This window comes from Schistocerca serialis, chromosome 4, assembly GCF_023864345.2.
Source record: "Schistocerca serialis cubense isolate TAMUIC-IGC-003099 chromosome 4, iqSchSeri2.2, whole genome shotgun sequence".
NCBI classification, from domain to species: Eukaryota; Metazoa; Arthropoda; class Insecta; order Orthoptera; family Acrididae; genus Schistocerca; species Schistocerca serialis.
The window spans coordinates 701,590,620-701,607,710 of NC_064641.1; the positions used below are offsets into that span (position 1 = coordinate 701,590,620).

Genomic DNA, 17,091 nt, shown 5'->3' on the forward strand with positions numbered 1-17,091 from the left:
ACTGGATTAGGAATGGAAAAGACCCACCACAGTTTAACAACAAAATCTGGAAAATGCTGAGTTAGCATGAGCTGTTGCACTCTCGGTTCAAAGAACATGCAAATGACAACAGAAAAAAGGTCAGTAGAGATCGACGTGTCTGTAAACAGGTCTATGCAAAAAGCGTATAACAACTATCACCTTCATACCTTGGCAAAAGATCTGTCCGAGAACCCAAGAAAATACTGGTCCTATGTAAAATTGCTAAGCGGGTCTTAAGACTTCTGTGCAGTCATTTGTACATCAGTCTGGTGTGCCAGCAGAAGACAACAAAAAGAAAGCCAAAGTTTTAAATTTCACATTTAAGAAATCATTCTTGCAGGAGAATTGCACAAATATACTATCATTTGACCATAACTGAGACTCCCATACAGTGGACATAGTAATAGGCATCCCTGACATAGAGAAACAACTGAAAGAGTTGAAAATAAATAAGTCGACAGGTCTGAAAGGATTCCCAATTCAGTTTCACAAAGAATACTCTGTGGTGTTGGCCCTTATTTAGCTTGCATTTATCTAGAATCTCTTGCCTATTGCAAAGTCCCAAGCAAGTGGAAAAAAGAGCAGGTTATTCCTCTATATAAGAAGGATAAAAGAATGAACCTGCAAAATTGCAGGCTAATACCTTTAACATCAGTTTGCTGCAAAATTTTTGAACTTTTCTCGGTCTGAATATAACAACTTTCCTTGAGACAGAAAAGCTTTTGTCCACAGATCAGCACAGTTTTAGAAAGCTTCACGTGTGTGAAACTCAGCTTGCCCTTTTCTCACATGATATGACGAATTGTGGATGAAGGGCAACAGGCATACTCCATATTTCTAGATTTCCGAAAAATATTTGATATTGTGTCCCACTGCAAACTGTTAAGAAACATATAAGCATAATGAATAGGTACCCAGATATATGAGTACCTTGGAGATTTAAGTAGCAGAACCCAGTACACAGTCCTCGATGGCGTGTGTTCATTAGAGACATGGGTATCATCAGGAGTACCTCAGGGAAGTGTGATAGACAGCATATGTAGTGTGCTGCTTGACACTGTCATGTCATTTAAATATGTAGGCTTATTGGGAGAATTTTAGAAAAGTGTGGCTCATCAACATATAGGACACCAGTGCGACCTATTCTTAAGTACTATTCGAGTGTTTGGGAGCCGGACGAGGTTGGATTAAAGGAAGACATTGAAGCAATTCAGAGGTGGGCTGCTAGATTTGTTATCAGTAGGTTCAAACAATGCACAAGTATTATGGAAATCCTTCGGGAACTCAAATGAGAATCCCTGGTGGGAAGGTGACGTTATTTTGAAGGAACAATACTGATAAAATTTAGAAAACCGGCATTTTGTTAAAGTTTCGAGAACATGCTGAAGATTAGATGGATAGATCACATAACTAATGAGGAAGTATTGAATAGGATTGGGGAGAAGAGAAGTTTGTACTGAAGACCACAACAACAACAAAAACACCTTCACCGAAGAGTCAAGCAGTATATTGCTCCCTCCTACGTATATCTCGCGAAGAGACCATGAGGATAAAATCAGAGAGATTAGAGCCCACACAGAAGCATACCGACAATCCTTCTTTCCACGAACAATACGAGACTGGAATAGAAGGGAGAACCGATAGAGGTACTCAAGGTACCCTCCGCCACACACAGTCAGGTGGCTTGCGGAGTATGGATGTAGAGGTAGATGTAGATTTGAGCTGACAGCAGAACAACTGTACTGCAACCAATGTAATTTAATACAAGGACCATGAAGATAAGAGAAATTAGGGTTCATATGGAGGCATGTAGACTCAGTTTTCCCTTGCTCTATTTGCCAATGGAACACGAAAGAAAATGACCCTAGTACAGGGTATGTAGGTGTAGATGACAAACATTCATTTCCACATACATCAGAAAATAATAGTTTTCAAAATCAGAGCTCTTTTTGCTCAATCAATCATTACCTACAACTGCCCTAGATACAAAAACTAATTTTATAGTTTAAAACCTCATTGTTAATTAGTACTATGTAGTACAGTTTAGTATCTTTGATCTGGGAGGCTACCGGTAGATTACGGGCAATTGGTTGGAGGTGTTGGTCAGTGAAGGCTGAAATACTTTCAATGCAGGCAAAATCACCTGCCACAATGGGGCATCTAGGATTGTGGGTTTCTGGTTTTTGGGCAGCATGTAGAAAGTGGGTGTGCAGGTTGTCATAGGGGTGAGGAGGGAAATGAATTAAGGGTAGAGGTTCTGGGAAGAGCCTAATGTTTTAAGCAGGGATTGAAGGTTATGTTGGACTTCTGGGATGGGATCATTCTGGCAGAGATAATAGACGGAGGAATCAGATAATTGGCGGAGGCCCTCCACCAGGTAGTTATTGCAATTCACAATAACAGTGGTGAAACCTTTGTCTGCAGGAAGAATGATTACATCAGGATTTGTTTTGAGGTTGTGTAGAGCTGTCTTTCTTCTGCTGAAAGGTTGGTGTACTGAAGAAGGAGGGTGAAGCCAATTTGGAGGTAATGATTTCCTGGAAGGTGACCAAGAGGAGGTTAGATTGGAGGGGGTGGAGGGTCATGGTTGGATGGTAGAATGACCTGCGAGAGGGGTGGGGGGTTCAACATTGGGATCAGGTTGGCTTAAGTTGGAGGGACTGGAGGCAGAGAATTGTTTCCACTGTGGGGATCAGAAGAAGAGTAGGTCTTTGACAGGTCCAACATGGTTAAATTTGGGTGCAGCACTAAAGGTGAGGCTGTTGGATAGCACTGAAACTTCTGTGGGGCTGAGGGTTTCGGTGGAAAGGTTAACAACTGTATTACAGGAACCTTTCAGCTCTAGATTGGTGGAGTGTTGGTACAGAGTTTTGGGGGGGATGTGGCAAGTTGGGAAGGTCAGCAAGGTAGGATCCGGGTGTTATGGGGGGTTGATGACGAGAAGCACTGTGAGAAGGGCAGGTGTTGAATAGTGGAGCCCTGAGGCAACAGGAGGATGTCAGCAGATTATTATGGAGATCGTTTCTGGAATGCTCTATAACTAACTCTCAACTACTTCTCCTTTGAAGGGAAGTGATGTAGATGTGTGTACGCAAACAAATCAGCAGCACAGCTATGGGCACTTGCATAGCACCCCCCCCCCCTCCCCCCATGCCAACCTGTCTCCTGTCTATAGGCCACCCAGAGGAGATCTTTCAGCCTCCCAAAATGTCAAACCCCTGGTCTGGTTCATATCCATTGATAATATCTTGATGATCTGGACTCAGGTCCAAGAAATCCAATTGTCATTCCTTCACAACCTGAACACATTCTCTCTCATCCGCTTCACCTGGTCCATATCAAACTGGCATGCCATCTTCATGGACATTGACCTGCTCCTCTCTGATGGCTCTATCCACATCTCTGTCCACATTAAACCCACCAACCACCAACAATACCTCCATTTGACAGCTGTCATCCCTTCCACACCAAAAAATCCCTTCCATGCAGCCTGGCCACCTGGGGTAGCATACCTGCTGTGACAAGAACTCCCTTGCTCAGAATGCTGAGGGTCCTACCAAGGCCTTCAAAGACAGGCACTAACCCCCAGAACTAGTACACAAACAGGTCTCCCTTGCCATTTTTCCCTCACACCCCCAATTCCCCCAACACCCCCAAGAAACAGCTACAGAAGAGTGCCCCCTCTGATGCCCAATACCATCCTGGACTGGAACAACTGAACCACAGATCTTCACCAGTGCTTTGATTACCTAACATCATGCCCTGAAATGAGGGACATCCTATCTACGACTCTTCCTACAGTCCATCCCTATGCCACTCCCAGTCTCAAACCCCTGCCACACAGATCATATCCCTGTGGAAAGACCCAGGTGCAAGACTTACCCAATTCACCCGATCAGAACTTCCTATTCCAGTCCTGTCACAGGCTTATCTTACCCCCTCAGAGACTGGATCACCTGTGAAAGCACCCATGTCATATACCAGCTTTGCTGCAATCATTGCACAGCATTTTATGAGGGTTGGAACTTTAATAGTGGCAACTATTTTTTTACAGCTTGTACAAAATAGATAAATGTTTCAAAATGTGTTGACAGTTTGAGCGGCATGTACTATTGCCCAACGAATTTGTAGCAATTCTGAAGTGAATGCCGTGAAGTGTTTCCTTCAGTTTAGAAATCTAGTTGAACACATGAGGGCTTAAGTCAGGGAAGTGCAGTAGATGGTGTAGCACTTAGCAGCCCCATCAGTCAAATAAATCAGTAACAGCTTGCACTGTACGTGCTTGAGCATTGTCCTGCAAAATTATGGTCAGGTCCTGCAGAAAGTGCCATCACTTCTGTCTCTATGCTGTTCATTTTTGGAACACAACCTACGACCACCTTAGGGACAGAAGTGATGACACTTTCTGCAGGACCTGACCATAATTTTGCAGGACAATGCTCAAGCACGTACAGTGCAAGCTGTTACTGATTTATTTGACTGATGGGGCTGCTAAGTGTTATACCACCTACTGCACTCCCCCGACTTAAGCCCTTGTGAGTTCAACTCTATTTCTAAACTGAAGGAAATACTTCATGGCATTCACTTCAGAACTGTTACAAATTCATCGAGCAATAGACCGCGCCGCTCAAACTGCCACTATTAAAGTTGCCACTACTAAAGTTCCAACCCTCGTATATTGGTGTGACTAACAACTAGCTGTCCGCCAGGATAAATGGCCACTGCCAAACTGTGGGCAGCAAGAGCAAAGCAGACCACCCTGTGACACAACATGCTGCTGAACATAACAGGCTTGATTTCAATGGCTGCCTCACTACCCTGGTCATCTGAATCCTTCCTTCACCAAATCTTCTGAACTGTGTAGTTGGGAGTTACTCTTATAACACATTCTCTGCTTCCATAGTTATCCCAGCCTCAACCCATGATAACCTACTGTCCCCACACTCTCCACCCAATGGGTTTCATCCCCTCCGTCCTATCACCTCTTCCCTATTCTTGTCTCCCATCCTCTCTGTGTGCTGCCCTCTACCAACACACCAACCCATTTTTCCCCTTCTCCACCCCTCTTCTTTTTCATTACCCATTCCCCTCACCCCCCCCCCCCTTTCACCCCATATAATCTCCTACACTGTGCCTGATAGCTGTCCAGTCTTTGCAAGCTCCACCATACAGCCCCCCCCCCCCCTCCCAGCCACACTCTGTTATCCCTTCCCCTTCCCATACCCTCCAGAAAACTGCTTCCACTGTACGTGACAGTTGCATTCCAGACCAAGCTGCCAGAAATGGCAATCATGAGCATATGAGGTGTGTGTGCGCACAAAAGCGCTGGCAGGTCGATAGACACACAAACAAACACAAACTTACACACAAAATTCGAGCTTTCGCAACAAACGGTTGCTTCGTCAGGAAAGAGGGAAAGACGAAAGGATGTGGGTTTTAAGGGAGAGGGTAAGGAGTCATTCCAATCCCGGGAGCGGGAAGACTTACCTTAGGGGGAAAAAAGGACAGGTATACACTCGCGCACACACACACATATCCATCCGCACATACACAGACACAAGCAGACATTTCTGAATTTCTTGAAAAAATAGACACACAATGCCAGTGCCAAATTGTAGCAGGTGGACTAGGGTGGGGTGGGAGTTGTGTCGGGTAGAGTGGATAGAGGGGAAAAAGGCAGGCAAGAGGCATAGAGAAGAGTTGGGGATGAGTGGCTAGCGACTCAGAGGGATGCAGCCGGTTTGCCAGCTACGAATGCTGGAGGGAGGAGTGGCAGATGCATAATCTAGGCATGTGACACATGGTTGTGAGAGCCAGTGGAGAGCAGTGTACACTGAAGGTGACACCGGGTTGTAAACTGCGAAGGAATGACAGGAAAGAGGGAGGGGAAACTGTTGGGTGGAGGGTTTGTGGGGACAGTGGGTTACCGGAGGCCAAGGCCAGGAAGATTATGAGAGTAGAGGATGTGTTGCAGGGACAGCTCCCATCTGCATAGTTCAGAGAAGGTGATGGCAGAGGAAAGGATTCAGACAGCCTCAGTTGTGAAGCAAACGTTGAAAGTGAGCGTGTTATGCTCAAGAATCAAGAATTTTTATTCACCATTTATCATTTTACACTGAAATAGGCTTCAGCATTGTTGTATAATACAGGATTTAATAACTGATATGGGTATATGGTAATAAAGTAAACTGATGTCAATTAACTGTACTATACATATTACACACCACAATAATAATATACACTACAGGAAGATTTCTAAGAGCTAGTGTCCATAAGTTATAGAGTATACAGTTCATAATTATACAAAATATAGAAGCATAATTATACAAAGCATGAATATACCACATAATGATACAGTAGGCTATAGGAAAATTTGTTACATGCTAATATCCTCTCGAGGTATCTCAAAGAATTCTGTAATACAGTAGAATGGGTGATCTGATAGCTGGCTGTACTATTTAATTTCAAGATTTTTTTAAATCCATTGACCAAACACAGACTGGCAATTTGTTGAAAATTTTGAGTGGATTCATTTTGTGAGAATTTCCAGTTCTTGCTAACCTATGCCTTGGTATATCTAAATTAGCCTTAGCTCTGATGTATTCATGAATTTTTCTCCTAACAGCAAATTCTGAAATATTATTTAAACATAGAGCACAGGCACAAAAGTATAAAGTTATAATTGTGAGTATTCTTAGTCTGGAAAAAAGAGGATGTCAGTGCTCTGTGTGTCCTGTTTTATACATCATACACAGAACTTTTTTGTATTTTTGTAATATTCTTGATGTGAGGGGAGTGTCCCCATACAATCAGACCATACGATACATGTGACTGGAATACTCCAAAATATGTCACCCTAAGATAATCCAAGCTAAATCCTTTAGCTTCAAAATCAGGTATGACATCCTAGATATTTTTTCACATTTGTGATTGGTATGATCCTTCCAGTGGAGTCTGGAGTCAATGTAAATGCACGAAAGTTTCACTGACTTATTTTCTATTTCATTAGACATTCCCATTATGCGTTGTTGGGTTTTATTGCGATTACAAAGGAGTTTAGTAGCTGCAAACCAGTCCAAGGCTGTATCAAGAGTTTCTTTTGTTATCCTATTCAGTTGTGAGATTTTCTGGTGTGTGGTAAGTAGTGTTGTATCATCTACATAACATGACATAATGCTCTATGTTATTAGGTAAACTGTTGAGTGCTGCAATGAAGAAGAAGCGTCCACGAGTAGATCCTTGTGGAACACCTTTGCTGATTTCCATTAAGGAGGAATTTATGTTTCTGACTGAGACAAACTGTTGTCTGTTGCTTAAATAAGAATGCATCACAGTTAATGTGCTCCCACACTCCCCATAACACTCCAGATTTCTTATTAGTTCGTCAACAGGAATGCAATCAGGCGCTTTGCTTAGGTCACATTGTAGTAATGATACATTTTTCCTCTTCGATGTGCTCAGCTGCATGTTCTGCCACTGAGTGGTCAAATTTGTTCCTAGCAACTGTTTTTTGGTGGCCATTCATCCTGGTGGATAGCTGGTTGGTAGTCACATTGAGCTGTGCAGTGTCTGCAGCAGAGATGGTATATGACACAGCTGTTTTCTGATTGGGTTGGATAGCACTGTAACAGGACTGGAGTAGGAAGTGCTGGGTGGGGGGATCGTGAAGGTCTTGCATCTACATCTTCCCCAGGCATATGATCCCTGTGGAATGCAGTTAGGAGTGGGAATGGCATAGTGATGGACTAGGATGATGTGTGAGTTGGGTGGTTGATAAAACACCACTTTAGGAGGGGTGGGAAGGGCCTTGGGTAGGGTGTCCCTCATTTTAGGGCATGATGATATAGAAAGCTCTGACAGGGGAATGGTTTGGTTATACCCTATGTGTTGGTGCAGTATACTGGGCAAGTGAGTTCTCGTCATTGTAGATATGTCGTCCACAGGTGGCCAGGCTGTATGGGATTATGGGACGAATTTTTTGTTATTGAAGGGAAGGCAGCTGTTGAAATAGGGGAAGGCAGCTGTTGAAATGGAAGTACTGTTGTTGGTTATTGTATTTAATGGGAGAGAAGTGAGGATGAAACCATCAAAGACATGGAGGTCAATGTCCAGAAAGTTGGCACGTAGGATGGAGGAGGACCAGGCAAAGCAGATGGGAGAGAAGGTTGTGAAGAACCTGGATAAGGGTGTCTTGGTCTTGAGTCCAGATCATGAAGATATCATCAATGAATCTGAGACAGACTAGGGGCTGGGAGCTTTGGGAGTCCAGGAAGGTTTTCTCTAGACGGTCCATAAATGAGTTGGCATAAGAGGGTGCCATGCATGTGCCAACAGCTGGGCTGTGCATTTGTTTGTATAACTTCCCTTCAAAGGAAAAGTAGTTGGGTGTCAGGATATTGTTGGTAAGGCATATAAGGAATGAGGTAGCGAGTTTGGAATCTGAAGGACATTGGGAAAGATAGTTTCGATAGTGACAAGGCCATACACATGTGGAATGGCATTGTGTAGGGAGATGGCATCAAGAGTGACAAATAGGGAGCCAGGAGGGGTGGGGATGAGGGACAGTTGGTGAAGGAAGTGTTTAGTATTTTTGATGTGGGAAGGCTAGGTTTTGGGCAATTGGTTGGAGATGTTGATCAACAAGAGTGAAAATTCTTTTGGTAGGAGCACAATAGAAAGCTACAATGGGGCATCCAGGATTGCCGGGTTTATGGATTTTGGGGAGCCACTGGAGTAAGGAGGGAGATGTTTTTTTTTTTTTTTTTTTTTTTTTTTTTTTGTGGTTTTCGGGCGCACAACTTCAATGGTCATTAGCGCCCTGACTACTCTAAGAACGCACCGCGAGGCACAAGTTGACAACAACAACTAAAAGGGAAAACACAATAAAAGACAGACTGACAGGCATAGGATTAAAAAACATCATCAAATGTCCTTAGCGAGGTGTGTCAAATTGATAAAACAAAGAACACGAGCAGCTGCTCGTGGGTCATCCGCTAAAATGGCATCGAAAGTATTAGGCAGGTTAAGATCGAGGCGCAGTGTGTTAAGATCAGGACAGGACATTAAAATGTGTCTAACCGTCAGCAAGTGCCCACATGGGCAGAACGGCGCCGGCGCAGCCGTCAGCAGATGGCGATGGCTGAACCGGCAGTGTCCAATTCTTAACCTTGCTAAAACGACCTCCTCCCGCCGAGAAGGGCGTGAGGAGGACGTCCAAGCCACGGGAACAGGTTTTAAGGCCCGAAGCTTGTTGTCGGTAAGTGCAGCCCAATCGGCATGCCACAGCGACACAACGCGCCGACAAATGACCCTGCTAAAGTCGGACGAAGGGACACAACAAGAAGCCGTCCGAGGCTGGAGGACCGCAGCCTTGGCCGCGGCATCTGCAGCTTCGTTCCCAGGGATACCGACATGGCCAGGAACCCACATAAAGCTAACCGGCGTACCGACGTCCACCAGCTGCTGAAGAGAGCGTTGGATCCGGTGTACGAAAGGGTGAACCGGGTACGGATCACTGAGGCTCTGGATGGCGCTCAGGGAATCTGAGCAGATGACATAAGCAGAATGTCGGTGGCGGCAGATGTAAAGAACAGCCTGGTAGAGGGCAAAGAGCTCAGCTGTGAAGACCGAACAATGGCCATGGAGCCGGTATTGGAAACTTTGTGCCCCGACAATAAAGGAACACCCGACCCCGTCATTGGTCTTAGAGCCATCTGTATAAATGAAAGTCATGTTGTTGAACTTCGAACGAAGTTCCAAAAAACGGGAGTGGTAGACCGAACCGGAGGTGACCTCTTTTGGGAGCGAGCTGAGGTCGAGGTGAACGCGGACCTGAGCCTGGAGCCAAGGTGGCGTGCGGCTCTCGCCCACTCGAAAGGTTGCAGGGAGTGAAAAATGAAGGTGTTGAAGGAGGCGACGAAAGCGAACTCCAGGGGGCAGCAAGGCAGAGACATACAACCCGTATTGAAGGTCAAGAGAGTCGTCAAAAAAGGAACGATAAGACGGATGGTCGGGCATTGACAGTAGCCGACAGGCATACCGACAAAGCAGTATATCGCGCCGGTAGGTGAGCGGCAATTCGCCAGCGTCAGCATGAAGACTCTCTACGGGACTGGTATAAAATGCTCCGATCGCAAGTCGTAAACCCCGATGTTGTATGGAGTTGAGGCGGCGTAAGATGGATGGCCGTGCAGAGGAGTATACGAAGCTCCCATAATCCAGCTTGGAGCGGACGATCGACCGATATAGACGAAGTAGGACGGTTCGATCCGCTCCCCACGACATACCACTGAGAACACGGAGGACATTTAAAGAACGGGTACAACGGGCGGCCAAATATGACACATGTGGAGACCAGCTAAGTTTCCTGTCAAAGGTAAGGCCTAAAAATTTGATTGTCTCCACGAGTGGGAGAGCAACGGGACCGAGTCGTAAGGACGGTGGGAGAAACTCTTTGTAGCGCCAGAAGTTAATACAGACCGTCTTCTCGGCAGAAAAACGGAAGCCATTGGCGACACTCCAGGAGTAAAGACGGTCAAGAGAACGCTGAAGACAGCGCTCCAGGACACGTGCACACTGCGCGCTGCAATAGATGGTAAAATCGTCCACGAAAAGGGAGCCTGATACATCAGCTGGGAGGCAATCCATTATTGGATTGATCGCGATGGCGAAGAGAGCGACGCTCAAAACTGAGCCCTGCGGCACCCCATTCTCCTGGCGAAAGGTGTCGGACAGGACAGAACCCACACGTACCCGAAACTGTCGATCCATTAAAAAGGAATGAATAAAAAGAGGGAGGCGACCGCGAAGGCCCCATGTATGCATGGTGCGGAGAATGCCCGCCCTCCAACAGGTGTCGTAAGCCTTCTCCAAATCAAAGAACACAGCCGCGGTCGGGCGCTTCCGCAAGAAGTTATTCATAATGAAGGTCGACAAGGTAACCAGATGGTCAACAGCAGAGCGGCGCCTTCGAAATCCACATTGTACATTGGTAAGTAGGCGTCGAGACTCGAGCAGCCAAACCAATCGAGAGTTAACCATTCGCTCCATCACTTTACAGACACAGCTGGTAAGCGAGATAGGTCGATAACTGGAAGGCAAGTGCTTGTCCTTCCCCGGCTTAGGAATCGGGACAACAATAGACTCGCGCCAGCATGCGGGAACATGTCCCTCAATCCAGATGCGATTGTATGTACGAAGAAGAAAACCTTTACCCGCAGGAGAAAGGTTCTTCAGCATCTGAATATGAATAGAATCAGGCCCTGGAGCGGAGGACCGTGATCGGCCAAGTGCGGTTTCGAGTTCCCGCATGGTGAATGGGGCATTATAACTTTCACAATTCGAGGAGCGGAAGTCAGGTGGCCTAGCCTCCTCTGCCTGTTTGCGGGGGAGGAAGGCAGGGTGGTAATGAGCGGAGCTCGAAACCTCGGCGAAAAAGCGGCCGAAGGCATTGGAGACAGCCTCAGGGGCCACAAGGACTTCATTCGCGACCTTCAAGCCAGAAACTGGGGAGTGGACCTTAGTGCCAGATAGCCGGCGCAGGCTACCCCAGACAACAGAAGAAGGGGTAGAACTGTTGAAGGTGCTTGTGAAAGCAGCCCAGCTGGCTTTCTTGCTTTCTTTAATAATACGACGACACTGAGCACGTAATCGTTTATAATTAATACAATTCGCCACTGTAGGGTGGCGCTTAAAGGTGCGTAAAGCACGTCGACGAGCACGTAAAGCATCTCTACATGCTGCGGTCCACCAGGGGACCGGTACGCGACGTGGAGAAGAAGTAGGGTGAGGGATGGAATATTCAGCAGCAGCGAGAATGACTTCCGTGAGGTGTGCGACCTGACGATCGCAGCTTGTGAAGGTTTGATCCTGAAAGGTAGCCCTGGAAGAGAAGAGCTCCCAGTCTGCCTTGGAGATGGTCCAACGAGAGGAGCACGGAGAGGGAGTATGCTGCAGGAGATGGATAACACACGGGAAATGGTCGCTCGAATATGTATCAGAAAGTGCATACCACTCAAACCGGCGTGCAAGTTGGGGAGTACATATAGAGAGGTCTAAATGGGAATAGGTATGAGATGTGTCCGAAAGAAAAGTAGGGGCGCCAGTATTGAGGCAGACAAGATCGAGCTGGTTGAAAAGGTCTGCTAACAAGGAGCCCCTCGGGCAGGATGCTGGAGAGCCCCAAAGGGGATGGTGGGCATTGAAGTCTCCAGTTAACAAAAATGGTGCAGGTAGCTGAGCAATAAGTTGCATCACGTCTGCCCTGGTAACGGCAGATGACGATGGAGTGTAAACGGTACAAAAGGAAAACGTAAAAGTGGGGAGAGTAATGCGGATGGCAACTGCCTGCAGGCCGGTGTGCAACGTGATGGGATCGTAGTAAATATCATCCCGGACCAGCAACATAACCCCTCCATGAGCTGGGATACCTACCACAGGGGGTAGGTCAAAACGCACAGAGGTGTAGTGTGCCAAGGCAATTTGATCGCATGGGCGTAGCTTCGTTTCCTGGAGGGCTACGACAAGCGGACGGTGCAAGCGGAGCAGCAACTTCAAGTCCTCTCGGTTGGAGCGAATGCTGCGAATATTCCAGTGAATAAGTGCCATCGTAAGAAAAGAAAGATGAGAGAAGTGGTCACCTCGAAGGCCGCTTAGGGCCTGGCTTCGAGCGAGCACTGCCGCCGCTATCAGTAGGCGGACAGTCATCGTCCATTGGGTCTATAGGGTCATCGGCCATCTCGGGAGGATGGCCGGGAGGGGGAGCTTCCTCCGCCAGTGAACGGCCAGATGTACGGCGACCAGCGGTGCGGCCAGGCGAAACGGATGACGGCCTGGGGCGGCAGCCGCTGGGTGGCGCAAGAGAAGAAATGCGCCGTGGCGGGGAAGGAGAACTGTGCTTCCTATGCCCCTTTTTGGAAGGACGTGTAGTGGAAGTACCGGTCGAAGGCTGTGAGGTCGAGGTACGGAGGAAGTCTGCACGGGATGGTTCCTTCTTGAAGGCCCGTGCATCTGACTTCGGTGTCTTCGTTTTAGCAGAAGCTGAAGAAGGTGCTCGTGTCTGCGGGGTGATGGGAGGAAGAGGAGACGTCGACCGCGCGATCTTAGCACTGGCCGAACGGACGACCGTGGTGCTGAAGGTCAGATCGCATGTCTGGGTTGCTACCTCCCGGGTAGTCCGAGGAGAGGCGAGGACAGTACTGTATTTCCCCGCTGGGAGCAGCGTGGGCTTCCTACTAGCCAATAGCTTGCGAGCAGCCGAGGTGGACACTTTCTCTTTGACCCGAATTTCCTGGATACAGCGTTCTTCCTTATAGACAGGACAGTCGCGGGAGGATGCTGCATGGTCACCCTGACAGTTCACACAACGAGGAGACGGAGGTGGACAGTCACCCTCATGGGCATCCCTGCCACAGGTGACACATTTAGCCGCATTGGAACAAGACTGTCGAGTGTGATTGAAACGCTGACACTGGTAGCAGCGCGTAGGTGTCGGGATATAGGGGCGAACAGAAATAACCTCGTAGCCCGCCTTGATGCGCGATGGCAGCTTAACACTATCGAAGGTCAAGAAAATTGTCCGGGTCGGTACAAGGTCATTGTTGACCTTTTTCATGACCCTATGGACAGCCGTCACGCCCTGCTCAGCGAGGAATGATTGAAGCTCCTCGTCAGTCAATCCGTCGAGGGAGTCAGTATAGACCACACCACGAGACGAATTCAAAGTTCGGTGGGCCTCCACCCGGACAGGGAACGTGTACAGGAGGGTGGCCCGAAGCAGTTTTTGTGCCTGAAAGGCATTCTCAGTTTCCAGTAATAAGGTGCCGTTACGCAACCGGGTACAGGATTTGACAGATCCGGCTATGGCATCTACGCCCTTCTGAATAACGAAAGGGTTGACAGAGGAAAAATCCTTTCCGTCCTCAGTTCGAGAAACTACGAGGAACTGTGGGGCAGGCGGTAGTACTTTTGTCACTGTTGGCTGGTCACGTTTCCGTTTTTGGGTCGAAGTCGAAAGAGATGGAGTAGAATCCATTGCGGAGGAATCCCCCATGATTGCCAGCGTCTCCGATGGCGCGCTCCTTCCTTGTGGGGACCCTCTCAGAGGGCACTCCCGCCTTAGGTGAATGTTTACACCTCAGGTCACACCTCCCGAGAAACAGACGGAGGGACCAATCGGCATGGTCAGAAGGTATCAGCTCAGGCAATCACCCCTCCCCGGGCCTGGCCTTTACCAGGGGGTACGCGCGTGCCTTACATGTCTACCCAGGGCGGGGACTTACGCGTTACCCCGTCACCGGCTACGCGTGCGAACGCGTGGGTCGGCCTTCAGACACGCACAGGGAGGAAGGAAGAAGAGGAAAAAGAAGAGAGAGAGGGAGAAAGAGGACAGACTGTCTCAAACGCCGAGGCGGAGACCAGAGAAGGCAAGGAGAAGAAGGCAATGAGAAAGCAAGGGGAAGAAGGCAATAAGAAGGCAAGGAGAAGAAGGCAATGAGAAGGCAAGGAGAAAAAGGCAATGAGAAGGCAAGGAGAAAAAGGCAATGAGAAGGCAAGGAGAAGGCAAGGGAAAGAGTAAGGAAGACAGTGAGGTGGAGAAGAGCAAAGAAAGGAACCAACAAAAGGAAGGAAGAAACGAGAAGTGAAAAAACCAAAGGGACCACGATGATAGGGCGTGGAACCGTCCGTCTCCGGACGCAGGCGCGAACTACCCCCGTGAGGGGGATGGACTCCTTTTAGTCGCCTCTTACGACAGGCAGGAATACCGCGGGCCTATTCTAATCCCCGGACCCGCAGGGGGGAGGAGGGAGATGGACTTAGGATAGCGGTTGAGGGAAGGGCCTGTGGATTTCAGTAGGGATTGTAGGAGATGTTTGTACTTCTGGGATGGGGTCACTATGGCAGATATCTTCAGTCTAGTTTAGGTTCACTGACAATAACTTCATGATATGGACTCAGGTCGAAGACACCCTATCCTCATTCCTTCACAACCTCAATGTTAAAACCTTCTCTCTCATCCAGTTTATCTCACTCTCTTCCACTGAAAGTGCCAGCACCTTCAATTTGACCTCCACCTGTGATGGCTCCATCCACATCTCTGTCCACATTAAGACCACTAACCATCAACAGTAACTACATTTTGACAGCTGCCAGTCCTTCCACATCAAAAACTCCCTCCCACACAGCCTGACCACCTGCGGCTGGTGTACCTACAGTGGCAAGAACTCCTCGCCCAGTACACTGAAGGTCACATGAGGACCTTCACAGGCAGGGACTACCCCTCAAATCTACTACACATACAGATTTTTTGTGTCATAGCCCAACACACCCCCAATCTTCACCCCACCCCTAAGTATCAGCTGTAATGGGGCACCTCCCTCATCACCCAATATCACTCCAGACGGGAACAACTGAACCATATTCTCCACCAGCACTTTGATTATTTCTCATCATGTCCTGAAGTGAGAGATCCTATCCAAGATTCTTCTCACCCTCCTTACAGTGGTGTTTCATCACCCACTAACCCCACACAATGTCCTAGGTCATCCCTTTTCCTGTAGAAGACCAAGGTGCAAGACTTACCCATTCCACCCACCCAACATCACCTAGTCCAGTCCTATCACAGCTTATCCAACCCCATAAGAGTCTGGACCACTTGTGACAACAGCCATGTCACATACCAACTCTTCTGGAAACACTGCACAGATTATTACGTAAGTATGACTACCGGAAAGCTGTCCATCAGGATGGCTACTGTCAAACTGCTGCCAACAACAAAGCTGACCACCCTGTAGCTCAATATGCAGCTGACCATAACATGCTCAATTTCAATGCCTGCTTCACAACCCGAGCCATCTGGACCCTTCCCTCCACCACTGGCTTCTCTAAACTACACAGATAAGAATTATTCTTGGAACACATCCTTCGCTCCCATAATTGTTCTGGCCTCAATCACCAGTAACCAACTATCATAATAACCCCACTTAGCCATTTCCCCTCCCTCTGTCCTATCATGCTCTTCCAATTCATGTACCCTCATCACCTTCAGTGTGTGCCACTTCCATCACTTACAACAACAGTGCATCATTATGCTTAGCCCATGTACTTGCCACCCCTCCCTCCTGCATCCCTAACCAGCAGACTGGCTGCCTTCCTCTTGAGCTGCTAGCCACCCGGTGGCACTGCATCTCCAATCGGGGACATGTCGGGGCTTTTGTGTGTGTGTGTGTGTGTGTGTGTGTGTGTGTGGGGGGGGGGGGGGGGTGGAGGGGGGGGGATAGGGGCACATGTGACCAATAGAATGTATGTATTTTCTTTGTGTATTTCTACTTTAGATCAAGAAAGTATTACTCCAATAGCTAGTAAGGTTTTCTTTTTGGTGTGTGTGTGTGTGTGTGTGTGTGTGTGTGTGTGTGTGTGTGTGTGTGTGTGTGTGTTCCTGTCAACCACTGTTCCGGCTATTCGGTGAGTACTCTATTTTACTCCTAACGTATCTGTATTTAAAACAGTATTACGGAAGTATTACAGATAATGAAGGAACCCCAGAAGAGCAAGAATTTTTTTAAAAATCAACAAAAACTATTTCAAAGGAATATTCAGAGTGTATATACCAATAGGGTCACATTCTGGTGGTGAGTCAATACCTCCATAAAGATTTACAGTAACTGATAAATGACAGAAAATCCCCACACCAACACAATAATGGAACATTTCAGTGCATAAGTGTCTACACAACTAAAGCACAATTTTTCTGTAGAAAAGACTGGTGATGATTGCAGAGGTGACAGAGGCTATGCAACTGTAGATTTTACTAAGAAGGAGGGCATGGGGAAGACTAGTATGTGGTTGTCCTGAGCATTGTATTAATATGCTATGTTTTATTAAGTGTAAGAGTTTTATTCCAAATACAGTAAATCATGTCCAAATGTAGACCATCCTAATTTAATCATTTTGAGGAAAGACATGATGGACAAGAAATCTACAACTAATGTAAGTCACAACTTACTTTTCAAGTAAATCTCATTCTGGTGACTACTTCAACAAAATGTTGGTGACTGTCGAATGTATGAAGAT

General features: G+C 47.3%; 1 protein-coding gene across 1 annotated transcript in view; it reads right to left on the minus strand.

Moving 5' to 3' along the window:
• Nucleotides 1-17,091, minus strand: part of LOC126473207 (uncharacterized) — a 66,693-nt gene that overhangs the window by 23,237 nt on the left and 26,365 nt on the right. The gene's annotated exons all lie outside the window — the stretch shown is intronic.